The sequence below is a fragment of the Corvus cornix genome, chromosome 2 (assembly GCF_000738735.6).
Source record: "Corvus cornix cornix isolate S_Up_H32 chromosome 2, ASM73873v5, whole genome shotgun sequence".
NCBI lineage: Eukaryota > Metazoa > Chordata > Aves > Passeriformes > Corvidae > Corvus > Corvus cornix.
Genome location: NC_046333.1, coordinates 90,014,887 through 90,027,711, shown reverse-complemented (window position 1 = coordinate 90,027,711; position 12,825 = coordinate 90,014,887).

The window sequence follows — 12,825 nt, the reverse complement described above, 5'->3', positions numbered from 1 at the left end:
AACATAAACTAAGATAATATGAATTGCAAATAGCTTTGGCTTGATATGCAGGATATTGTAATAAGCATCCTCCCAAACTTGAGCAATCAGAGGAAGATCCCCTTACAACTTCAGTCTTTGATCTCAAGATAATTCTGGATCTGTTTTGCCACTAAAATTACTCATTTTTCCTGAGCCAGCAGTAAGAGTGCAGAGCTAAGGCCATGCTCGGTCATTTTACTACACCTTGAGGTGAATTTTCATCACTTTGGCAGATGGATACATTGTCTTAAACACCTCATATGTGCAGATTGATCCGAAATATATAATCACCTAAAATACTGGGGACGGCTTTTAACCAATTTTATAATGATTTTTTTCAAATACATTCACAATATATGCAAAGTTTCTTGTGTGACACATGAAAGATATCAGTTTCATGGTTCATAACAAACTACATGATGGTGAAGGTAAAATTACAGCTCTCAATTTAAAGGTAATTTTAGTCCCCTTTCAATGATGCTTTCTCTGTCTTTACCACAAATGAGGAAATCCCATTTTTCATTAAATGTAAAATTATTCCTTAATTTCTTTTGGAGGCAAAGAAGTATTCCCTTTTAGGAACAAAGAAACTGGATTACATTGTAAAGCCCCCTGAACCATACACTATTGTTGATCCCCTCTGTTGGTAAGCTACAGTTCAAAAAGTGTTATAATTTGATGGTTTCTAAAGGAATGCTGTCACGTTGTGGCCACTGTTCAGAGGCACATTTTACTTCTTCTCAGTGTCTCTTTTCTCATGGCTAGATCTCATATTTTCTCTGTCTTTGGACTCCAATATCCAGATGAGAGTGTCTAGCTGTGCAGTTGAAATACACTCAGCTTTGCTGCTGCCCACCCATTGGCAGAGTTGTGCCGATACAAGGAGGGGAGAAAGAGGAGTTTCATGTGCTGCTTATCAGAACTGGTTGCATTGGCATGACAGAATGCATCAGAAGACTGCCCAGCTGAAGGAGCCCCCATTGCCACTGCAGACATGTCATTGAGCCAAGAGCCTGGGAAGAGGCAGCATTTTTGCCATGCAGCTTTTGTGAATGTTAGGGAGGGAATAGCAAACTACATTTCCTAGTGTAATTTAAGAGTTTAGAACAGCCCTATGGTTGAAATACAGCTCTCATACAGGTAATGGAAACTGACTGGTGTATTTTCTCAGGAGTCCAGACAGTCTTCCCTTGTCTCCTTCCCTGGCACCACAAGGCCTCACACCTTTAGAAATACTTAAAATGAAAACAAACTCTCTTCTACACGCACTTTCTGATAGCATTAAAATAAATCATCATCTACAAAGCCAAACAATGCCACAAATCTGTTTCCAGCCATGAGTTGGTTTCAGTAGTGCTTACCAGCAGCCAACATTGAGTTACAGTATTTTCTTTCTATTTAAAGAACTAAATGGGGAGCTTTTTCAAATCCCAAGTCAATTTTTTAAAATAGAAAGTAACATACAAGAGCTTGCAAATCTGCTTGTAATCAGGACTCCTGGAAGTTACATCTGGTTGACAGATTTAGAGCACCACAAGTGTAGAAAAAGGAAGGGTAGAAGAATAGCAGCAGGAGCATCAAGAGTGGGAGGGGATAAACAGAACAGCAGCAGCAGATACTAAAGGAAGCATCTAGAAAACAATGGATAACAATAAATAAAATATATTTCATGCTAACAACCAATGCCATGGGATATAGATATTGAAAGAAAAGGTAACACACTGTCAAATATGTTTTTCCTGACTGAAATTGTTAAGAAATGCACAGTAAATATTTCTTGATAAATTTTGGTTTAAAGATAATTAGAAGTATTTCTTAGTTCTTCTGAGTAGCCTATAAAGATTTGATATTTATTACTTAAATGCACACAAGTGGGTAAAAAAGAATGGATACCTATAGGTACCCAACAAATTAAGATCTTAATTTTGTTAAAACAAAATAGGTTTCTTCACAATACTGAATACATATAGACCTCTTACACTTATACCTTTAATAAGCATAAGACTATGAAGTCATTAGTTTACAGTGTTTTACTTTGAACACATAGAAGTCTTGCAAAGTCTCCAGGACTTTTATGAAGCCAAGCTTTGTCAATCTTCATCTATTTCAGTTCATGAAGCAATTACTATTTTTAATTTTATTGAAAGCAACATTGACAGCTTTTGACAATAGCACTGTATAATTTTAACCTAAAGTGGCTTATAATTGTATTTTACTGTCATAAAAGTAGCTCTCCAAATTTGGTAAATACTTTATGAAAAATTAAAAGATAAAGATGAGTTGTATGATTTACAAAGTGCTACTTCAATAAAATGCACAGATACAGTCAGATACAGAGAGGTTTCTAAAATTTGATTAATATTTCTCCATATCTCTCTCTCTCTCTGACTGTTGGGTTTTGTTTAATGACAGGAAAACTACTTCAGAATTATCGATCACTTTAGAAACATTTCTGAGTATCAAATGGTGTTTAGAACTCAAACACCCTACATATTCTGTGTCAGGCATATATTGCTTGTCACCAAATTAATGTTGCTCTGGAAGAGTCAGAAAGACTGAACCAACCAAAAATCCTTTACTGAAGGAGCGGTTTTGAAATATTTCACTGTTACTCTCTGTTGTGATAAGTTTGCTTGGTTTTGGCAATATAGTCTTTGGATTTGGAGAACTTGATCTTTTACAAAGGAACTAACAGATCAGGGAAATTTCCAACTTAGCTGTAGAACTTTGTAGTGAAGGAAAGTTCATCTTGTTCTTTTATTTCATAGGGGTAAAATGTCCAAAGACAGACTTAAAAACAACCTCCACCCAAGGCAGAAAAACAGGTAAGAAAAAGATTCCTTCCATTTTCCTTTCTCATCAGAGATATGATGGGTTGTAAACAAGCAAAAGGGAACAGAACATAAAGTTAAGCAGGGTAAACGCAAAAACAACACAATGGACCTAACAAAAGTTTGAGGACTAAATTTCAGTAAGTACACAAAACCTTAGTAAAGCTTTTTCATGCACATCACAGTTGAGAAATGTAGAAGAGGAAAGGGACGGGGATGGGGATGGGGACGGGGACGGGGATGGGGAAGGGAAGGGAAGGGAAGGGAAGGGGAAAGTGTAAGAGACGGTCCGAAAATCCCTCATCTGCCTCACGATCATCGCCGAAGACAGAGACTGAACACAGCAGTCCTGGCCTGGCTGAGGTGGGATTGTCTGCCGAGTGTTGCCTACGGGTGTGCCCACTGGGAACTGGTACGCATTCCTGAGGAAAATTAGTGCAGGTCACAATGGACTGCGCCGTTCTTGCTGCCCAGGCGGGAAGGACTGCGCCGAAGCGGAAAGGAACGACCTGTCCTGTACACCTCTCCGGTACACCTGTCTTGTACGTCTGTCCTGTACCTGTTTCCCAAAGCAACGGACCCCATAACAATGGCTGTAGATTTCCCAACCTCTTGGCCAGTTGCCCCTCGCTTCTGAAAAGGACTATAAAGGGACCTTCTGAAATAACCGAGATCGGAGATCTCCCCACGGAAAGAAGACGAATCTATTGGCGGAAGACCACGAGGACTTCGTCTCATCCGTTAGTAGCTATTGCCCCTCTTTTCTCTCTCTCTCTCTCTCTCTCTTACTCTCTTCTATCGCATTACTGTGTTGTGGGCACTTAATAAAGGTGCACTGCTTTGATTAAAACTGAAATCTCTTGTGTCCTTTTACACTCTGAGATCGATAAACGAACCATCACGACCCCCGCTTGCATTAGCGGATCGTGACAGAAAGAAGTAAAATTTTATTAGTGATTGGCATGAAAAAAGGGGATAAATTCCTAAGCCACAAATCTTCTAATAAGGGGTTCTCTGAAAGTCCACTTTATAATGAAATGTTTCTAACCTCATTTATCAGACAAAAATATAAAATGAACAGTGCTAAGTCACTAACAAGAGATAATACATACCCAAGAATTCTAAGCTGATGGAAGAATGAGCTATCTGAATTGTTATGGACAATCTTTGTTTGAAATAATTTGTTAACTAAGCAATGGTGAAAACAGATTTTTTTTTAAAAGGCTGCTTATGCATAATGAAGGAACTACAGACTGGGAGCTCCAACATCTATATCGTGCAATTCAGCAGGAACTAATGCAAAGAATATAATCAGTGGACATATTAATAAATTACATGTAATAGGAAGGAGCTAGAACTACTTCTATAAAAATAAATAATGCCTAACTAATCAATACAAGTTCTTTAGATGATACACAAGAGAATGAATAAGATTCACTCTGATGATACAAATTATTTGGATTTCCAGAAAGCGTTTGACAAGATCCCTTACCAAGGGTCCTTAAAGAAACTAAGTCAGAAGATTAAAAAGAAGATTCTTGCACGTATAAATAATTGTTTAAGATTGGAAACAGAGATTAAGAGTCCCTTCTCAGTGTAGAAGGAGGATCCCCGTGGAGCTCTGCAGTCATGTTTTTGGGTCTCATACTGCTCAGTGTATTTCTAAATAACTGGAAGGAAGAGAGGGTGAATATAAAGTGTAAACAGTTCCTTATGATATTAAGCTATTTAAGGCAGCAGAAAAAAGAGCTCACTGTGAAGTAGTGCAGATAGTGCTACTGGAACTCAGATATTGCAGTCACTTCTTACTCTTAACCTGGCACTGTATTGTACCTTCAGGCATGGGGCAATTAAGTGTTAGATGAAATTCATCGAAGGTAAGTATATAGGTAAAAAGATAGACATGGAAGAGTGACAACCCTTATTTCAGATATATTTGTACAGACTTTAAGGCAGCCTTTACCATTTAGGAGCTAGGCCTTCAGTTACAGCAATGAAGAGATTCTTGTGAATCTTTAATGCTGACCTCAAGTTAGTCCTGGGGAAATTTCAGAAGAGTGGGAAAAATCTTGTGTGGCAACCTTTCAGAAGGGCAAAAGGATGAATAAGTAAAAGCTAGTTATCCTGGTTATCTGGGAATTATGAGAGGATAGTAACACTCCATAATTTCACCTGAAATAGCTCATGTAAAATTAAAAAAATATGACTTGTTGCCAGTGATGATTATAATTCATAAAGGTAAATGTTGTAATAGACTTCTATAAAATTCACAGTTTTATGAATAAATGATAAAAAATTGAGCATAAAACCACATGACATACTATATAACAATTAATAATACTTGATTGTGTAAGAGTTCAGAAATTACTGCAGACAAGAAATAGTCTTCATAGGATTTAGAATTTGCTCTATTCCCTGCACAGGGTAACCTGTGCAGAAGGTTTGAAAGCCCAGATGAGTAAATCTGTGTCCTTCAAACAAGAACATAGCTCATATGATAAATGCATTTTAACCATAGATGAAACAACTAAGTTTGTGGTGGAGCTGCTGACTAAAAGAACACCTCAGAAAGAACTTCTTGTACATGGAAAAGGGAAATAAAGTTCTGGCTTAAAGGTATCTTCACAGTATCTCAGAACTTCTACCTGCTGCTTCCTGAAGCCTAATATAAAAATACAACCAAACTAAGCCACCTTTTGCAAAGCCAATACCTCCAACTGAAACTACCTGCAGCAGAACTAGGTTCCATGCAATCTACTTGCATTGGAATTATAATTTCAATAACCTGAAATTGCCTCAATCACTCAGGCTAATGTCATATTGAAAATGCCGCCTATTATTTTCTATCACACGAATTTTTATCAACACATCCTTAATTGCATTTTTAACATTTGTCTTTCAGTTTTACATGGACCTATAGGTTTGTATCTTTAAAAGCAAGGAAAAATGTTGACATATTAGCAGTCAACATTTTTGTCCACAGCCAAGTTGCATTGCATTCAATTTATGAATATCTGCCACAAGGCAAAAGAAGTAATGGATGCAGAGATAAATCTGCATTTTCTCTTTTCTTCAGAGTGCACTCAAATGCACTTGCTCCAATCTGTTACCCATTCCATCCAGTTTTCATCTTACTCTTTGTTTAACCATGATTGTCTGTGCAACCCACATTCTGTTCAGTAATATTTTTAACCCAATCTTTCCCTAACTTTTCCTAATCCTGGTTTTACTTGTATTAATTACCAATTACCTCCTACCCAATTATAATCTGTCTACCCTTATCCCAGTCCTTTCTTCTCTCTGGGTCTTCATCTCATTTCCAAACTTCCCTCATTACAAGTATTTTCTTGTTATAACACCTTGGCAGAAGCTCTGATTCACACTCCAGATTATGACTCACAAGACTTGCTGACCTAATTCTGCTCCTTATCTTTCTCCAGATCTGTCTTTTGAACCCCTCCTTTCTCCAGATTTCTTGAGTGGTAGCTAGAGGCCACATGCAAAGCAAAACACACAGGACAACTTGACCTTCATTCTGACATTGGTTCCTGCCTTTCCCTTGTCCTGCAAGTAAAATGGAAGTCTCTGACCAGTGATAGGATCCAGGATACTCCCTTGCTTTCTGTGAAAGGGCCACATATGGCTCAACAAGCAGTAGACACATGCTCGCAGAGGAAGAGTCTTTTGAAATTTTATCTTTTTAATATGAAGGAAGCTGGCGGAGAATATCTTTCAAATGTTTATTATTTGGCCAAATTTCAACAGATTTTGAAGGGGCCAACAACAAAAACAAAAACTAACACATCCCTGACACATATTTCAAGTCTCTGTTGGAAAGGAGGGGGTTGCTACTCAAAGAAATAATGGACTGCTGGATCACTTTGTTTGAAATTAAAATGCAAAAATAAGAAATTTAACCTGAGGCTGACACAAAACATGGAGAAATTTCCACCCCAAGGACTGAAGTTGTGCCAAGCTATAAGCAACTGAATAATAGTAACATAAAATGGGGACTGATAATGAAAATTATTGATAATAATAATTTTAATATTAGTAATGATGTGATGCTACCATCCTGCCTATAATAACTGACAAGTAGCACTCTCTTATATAGGCTAAAAGTAAGGGCATACAATTTACCACAACTCTATGGACAAGCAGCCACATAATTATGTATCTTTCTCTTACAGCAAAGTGGGTGAGATAAGAAACTAGGTGAAGGAGGATTTTGCTTCTCCACAGAAATAGGATTTTCATTGGTTTCACCAGTTGTGCAAATTTGTTTTTGTACAACCATATTTTCTTTTAAATCCTAAGGAACAGACATTTGTCCCCTAGGACAATTTTTCAAACACATATGAAAATATCCCTAGTTGCTGTGTAGAGTGAACAAAATCCATATCCAATATCCATATGCAATTATGTTCCATTAGTCACCCTTCCTTCTATCCCTCCTTCCTTCCTATTACTCCTTTACCAAAGACACCTGGCTTTTTATTAACTATTGCACAGATTGAGGATGTCATCCTCAAGCTACTGAGTACCAAGTTTTCACTTGACATTTTGCCAGAGAAATTCTGCTTCCTTAAAGACTGGATGCTGTAAGCTCTATTATCACCAGTATTTCTGATCAGTGTATTCTCCTAGTTTATCTAAATAAGTCACAGTCCACTTAACCCCTAAACCCTAGCATCTTTAATAAAAGCCTTGTTATTTTTCCCCCTTGTATCCCAGCATCTTACTTGCCAAAGGTCAGTAAAGAAGTGTTTGCCATTGAGCTTCAGAAACATCTCTCAGCAAATTGCATGAATGAAGAATTACAGTCAGGTATTGTCATGCATATAATGCTTTCAGATTGCAGTCTGAGGTTTGGAGGGGTCTCTGTCTTGGATTAGATTCATGTCTCCTTTACAATGGTTTTCACTTGGCAAAAACTTAGAAGTGGAGAGGGGACCAAACTGTAATAACTCAATATATTATGAGCCTAAAATAGTATAAGTGGGGATCTGATCTTCATACAGTATAAGTGACATCATCTGCACATGGGAGTGTATCATTTGTACATTTTTCCTCTTCAATCCAGCCTAATTTCTCTGTAAAAATTATTTTATGATCTGCCATTGAAATATTAATAAAAATAAAAATAAAAATAAAAATAAAAATAAAAATAAAAATAAAAATAAAAATAAAAATAAAAATAATTAGCCAAAGTATTATTTATTTCTCTTCTCAACTTTTTTCTTTTTTATTGTTGCAAATGAAAATTCCTTTTGATTATCATAGTATGTGCCTAGGTTTTTGGAGTCTTTTATTTAAAGCTTTCTCTTAATGACAACATTTGCTTCATACAGCTTCCTTACCATCACTTGAATATTTTCACCAGTACAATACCTGCACTGCTTCCTGTTCATAGAGGGTGCAAAGTGTCTGTCTTTACCACTTCAGAATGTCTCCAGTTCTCTCTTCACATCTTTATACAGGAACACATGTAGATCTGTATATGTATTAACTACATGTTACAGTAAGCATGCATGCTAGAACCAGATTTTGCATTAACCTGTTCATGTAGAAACATCCTTGGTTCATCACAGAACACCAGACTGACTTTAAAATCATGCTGTCCTTTAGTATAACCTTTGTGGCACACTCTGCTGGTTGCATTATGCAGTAGCTTTATAAGACTAATATTATGCCTGATAGTCCAATATCCTGTCACACCTCAGAGAACACACCAATTAGTTGCATCCTAGATGGCAATCAGCCCACTCCCCGTCACTTTACTGAGAGAGGGTCTAGCTGTTTCTTTGTGCAATGCATGAAACTCTGATGTGCTTTTCACTTCTTTTGGTTAGGTGAAAAGATGCCACCCATGCCACCACACAGAATTCCCCTAAATCATTTTCATGGCAGGAATGCTGTGCTGCGTTGGACAAGATAGTGAGATTGTATTCATATTGAGTATCATGGATTGAAATCACCTTGGCCATAAGAGGTGATATATTTGCAGTAGCAGAAAGTCTTTAATTGTTCATGGAAGAATGTGTAGACACCATATTACTTATGGCCTGACTACAGCTTTGCCATTTACCTTTGAGCAGATGGGAAAGAAGCCTGTCATTTGGAGAAAAAAGCTGGGGGTTTCTGGTCCTGTTTTTTGTATCTGTGAAAATAATTAGGATCTGTCACTGCTTACACACCACAGTGTATTCTTTCAACACACAGGTTTGGTTACATGGGGCTGTACATTGTTGTTTTAACCTCTTCTGAGTAACAAAGCAAGTGCTCTATATATTCCTAGTCTAGTACAATAAAGATACAGAAGTACCACATACTTTTTCCATACGTATACTGCAGGCATTCATTTTCCTTTGCATGACTTGGAAGGTTATGCTAATCTCCTCAAACTTAAGAATTCAGAGGGCACAGTTAAGCCTACAACACTTATAAGGGCCTGAGTAGGGGTCACCATCTCTGCAAAGGGAGATTAAAGGAAAGGAACGCCTAGTGGGAACATCTCAAAATTTCACTCCAAAATTCCCTTTGTATTTCAAGGATCTCCAAACCCAAATTTCCCCATTCCTCCTGGTCAAAGATACATTTCTTCTGGAGCTCTGTCTTAAAAATCCTCATTTCAAAGGATTGCTGCATTTCTACATAAGATCTAAATTCTCTCACCTGAATTCCATCCAGCCCTCCACAGATCAGAGTCCCAGCTGATACCTTTTATCAACAGTCCTGCTCCCCTTGAACACTACACCTAGTCTTCTGGATTCTTTCACTGCTGATTTCCCACTGACTGATAAATCTTACATACAACATCATCTCCTCACTAGGTCTCCCCATGACAGCTATGCTAACCAGAAACTTTCTCATGTGTAATTTAGAGACCAGGGGGAAAAAAAAAGGAAAAAAAAGATATGTCAGGAGTAAACAAATATGGAAGCTCTACCAGATTCATTCTACTATTAATAAAACTCTCATTTTGGCTTTTTCTTCAAAATATGTTGTTCTACCCAGGGACATTATTATCATCTCTTCTTAGGATAAACCAGCTTTCAAGCCATAAACCATTTCAGCTAACAACTTTTATCTCTCTTTTTAATCAGATGCATGTCTGCGTGGTCCAGTTTATTTCTGAAAAGTAGGTATATTTTTATCAATATTTTATTGATATATTTATTTCATTATTTAACATGGTCAGGGTTTGTATCACCTCAGCTTTAGGTAAAAAATATTAATATAAAAATATTTCAGTTGGGGAACGAAGGTATTAAAACCATTAGAATATAAAGCAATAACATTTAAAGTCCATAAAAAATTCTAAATTTCAGAAATAAAAGTTGATATAATGTATATCTAGCTATGTATCTGGTAATTACAGTATATGGCTATTACATATATATTCAATACTTTATAAATACAATGGTGACAATTGTATCATTTCCATGAGTATATCACTTTTAGTCAATTATTTTAGCTATTTAACAGTAGTCATAGACAATCAATAAGGCCCTATAAAAAAGCACTGCTACCTGAAGGATTAAGGACAAGGGAATGAGATCCCATAGATAATTTCAAATAAGTAGAGAAAGTTTGCTGTAACTCTTGAAGATCCAGTAACTCTCAAGACCTTGCACATAAAAACTACTCAAAATGTTATTGTCATATTTATGTCTATATTTTAGATCAGTAGACTAAACAGATCTACACGATCTATTTTAACTGGATTGTTAAAAGTAATGTTAATTGAAAGAAACCCCATCATCTTAAATGCTCAATAAAAGCAACGAATATGGAAAGTACTATGAGGTGAAGTTTAGGTCAGGAATGATACCAGATTGAATTTGTAAACTGATTTTGCAGATTTGATGTTGGTTTGCAACAATTTGCAAACTCACTGAGTTGCAAAACTTAAAAAATTATTCTCATAGTAAGGAGTTGTATTTACACTTAACAAGGATGCCACATTAACAATCCTACTGCACATATTCAAGCAGCCATTAGACAATTTCATGCATCAGCTTTCAGCATCAGTAACCAAAAGTAAGGCCCCAAAGAGAGAAAACAAATATTTTGGCTGTAAAACTATGACATATATTTGGCCTTGAAGGACATACTGAAGAGCAAATTTTTAGCATTAAAAACATCTGTAATTTTTCTACCTTTCCTAAATCACTTGACTGCCTTTTGGGTTCTTAATGTCCCCTAAGGATAATTCATGATTCCTCACCATTTGTAGTATTCATCTCAAGTCATGAGCATTAATTTTACATCCTTTATAATTTTCAGACATCAGTTATAACATAGGATTTTTTTCCTCTTGGCTTTTTATTGCGACTCTGCTGAGCACAACTCTGTGAGACCCCAGTGCCGTGTGTGTTTCACCTGGGATTCAGGCTTTGTGAGACTGCACTACACAGGTGGAGTCTGAACCTACAAATCTCAGTTATCATCAAGTGAGGTTATAGCTTGTTAGCCTGACTTTAGTGACATTGGGCCTTTGTGATCAGATAGGCTGCAGGGTCAGGCACATCAGGACGTGTTTTTTTCTATCTCTTCATTTCTGTTCAATTGTGGAAAATTACACATCTATTTCTAGGGTTAATTTTTTCTCTTTAGTGGCTCCTGGCTGCGTATTCTTTTTATAGGTTTGAAATAAATCATGTGACAGCACCTGCCTCCCTGCTCTTCTCTTTCTGCAGAGCTCCTTTCATAGCTATATCAACTGTGCCTTTGGATGAAGCAATTATGTGGGGTGCTCCCATGCTCTCAACAAGAGACGTCAAACTACCGTCTGCCTGTTTTACTGATGCAATGTAACTCATGCTTCATCAATGGTAATCAGCTCTAAAAGGCAACACTAAACTTAATATATTTCACCTTTGATCACTGAATAGCATTTAGGTGAGAGAAGATTCGGTCCTCTGTCCTGGTTTCAGCCAAGGACAGGGTTAATTTTTTTGCCGTAGCCATGAAGGTGTGCATTAGGAAGAGCACAGCCAGTAGGTTGAGGGAGGTGATCCCGCCCTTCTACTAAGTCCTGGTGAGGCCACGTCTGGAGTGCTGTGTGCAGTCCTGGGCTCCTCAGTACAAGAAAGACATGGAGCTCGTGGAGTGGGTCCAGGCAAGAGCTACAAAGTTGATCAAGGAACAGGAGCAAGTCTCCTTTTAGGAAATGCCAAGGGATCTGGGCCTGCTCAGCCTTGAGAAGAGACGACTGAAAAGTGACCTCAATGTCTATAAATATCTAAAGCAGGGATGCCAAGAAGATGGATCCAGCCTCTTCTCGATAGGGCCAGCCAATAGAACAAGAGGTAATGGGAAGAAATTCCTGTGCAGGAAGTTCCACCTGAACATAAGGAAGAACTTTACTGTGAGTGACCATGCACTGGAACTGATTGTCCAGAGAGGTTGTGGAATCTCCCTCCCTGGAGCTATTCCAGAGGAGTCTGGACACAGTCCTGTGCCATGTGCTCTGGGACAACCCTGCTTGAGCAGGGAGGTTGGACCAGATGACCCACTGTGGTCCCTTCCAAACTGACTCATTCTGTGATTCTGTGAAAGTAAATTCAAGGCAGGTTTCCTTGCAGCTTTAAAGTTCTTGGATATCTATAATATCCTTACCTTGTTCTGTCCCACAGGGAGAAGATGAAGACCTGTAGAACATAATTCCAGAAAAGATCACCATATCACCAACCCTGATGATCGTGTGGTCTTCTCCTTCTTTTGTATCACAAAGCTTATGTATCACTCAGTTTCATACAAAACCTAAGGTTTTAATTAGACCAAAGTGCTTCAGAATAAGCTCTGTGGTACAGACTGAGAAGTGGAGATCAAGGCATTAGTAATTCCAAAAGATCCTTTGATGTTAGAAAACTGACGAAGTGAGAGCTGCCCTGATGATTCCCAAAAGCTGAACCACATCCTATGTAGCAAAGGAAGTTGAAAACACCTTTACACTCGCACAGATACA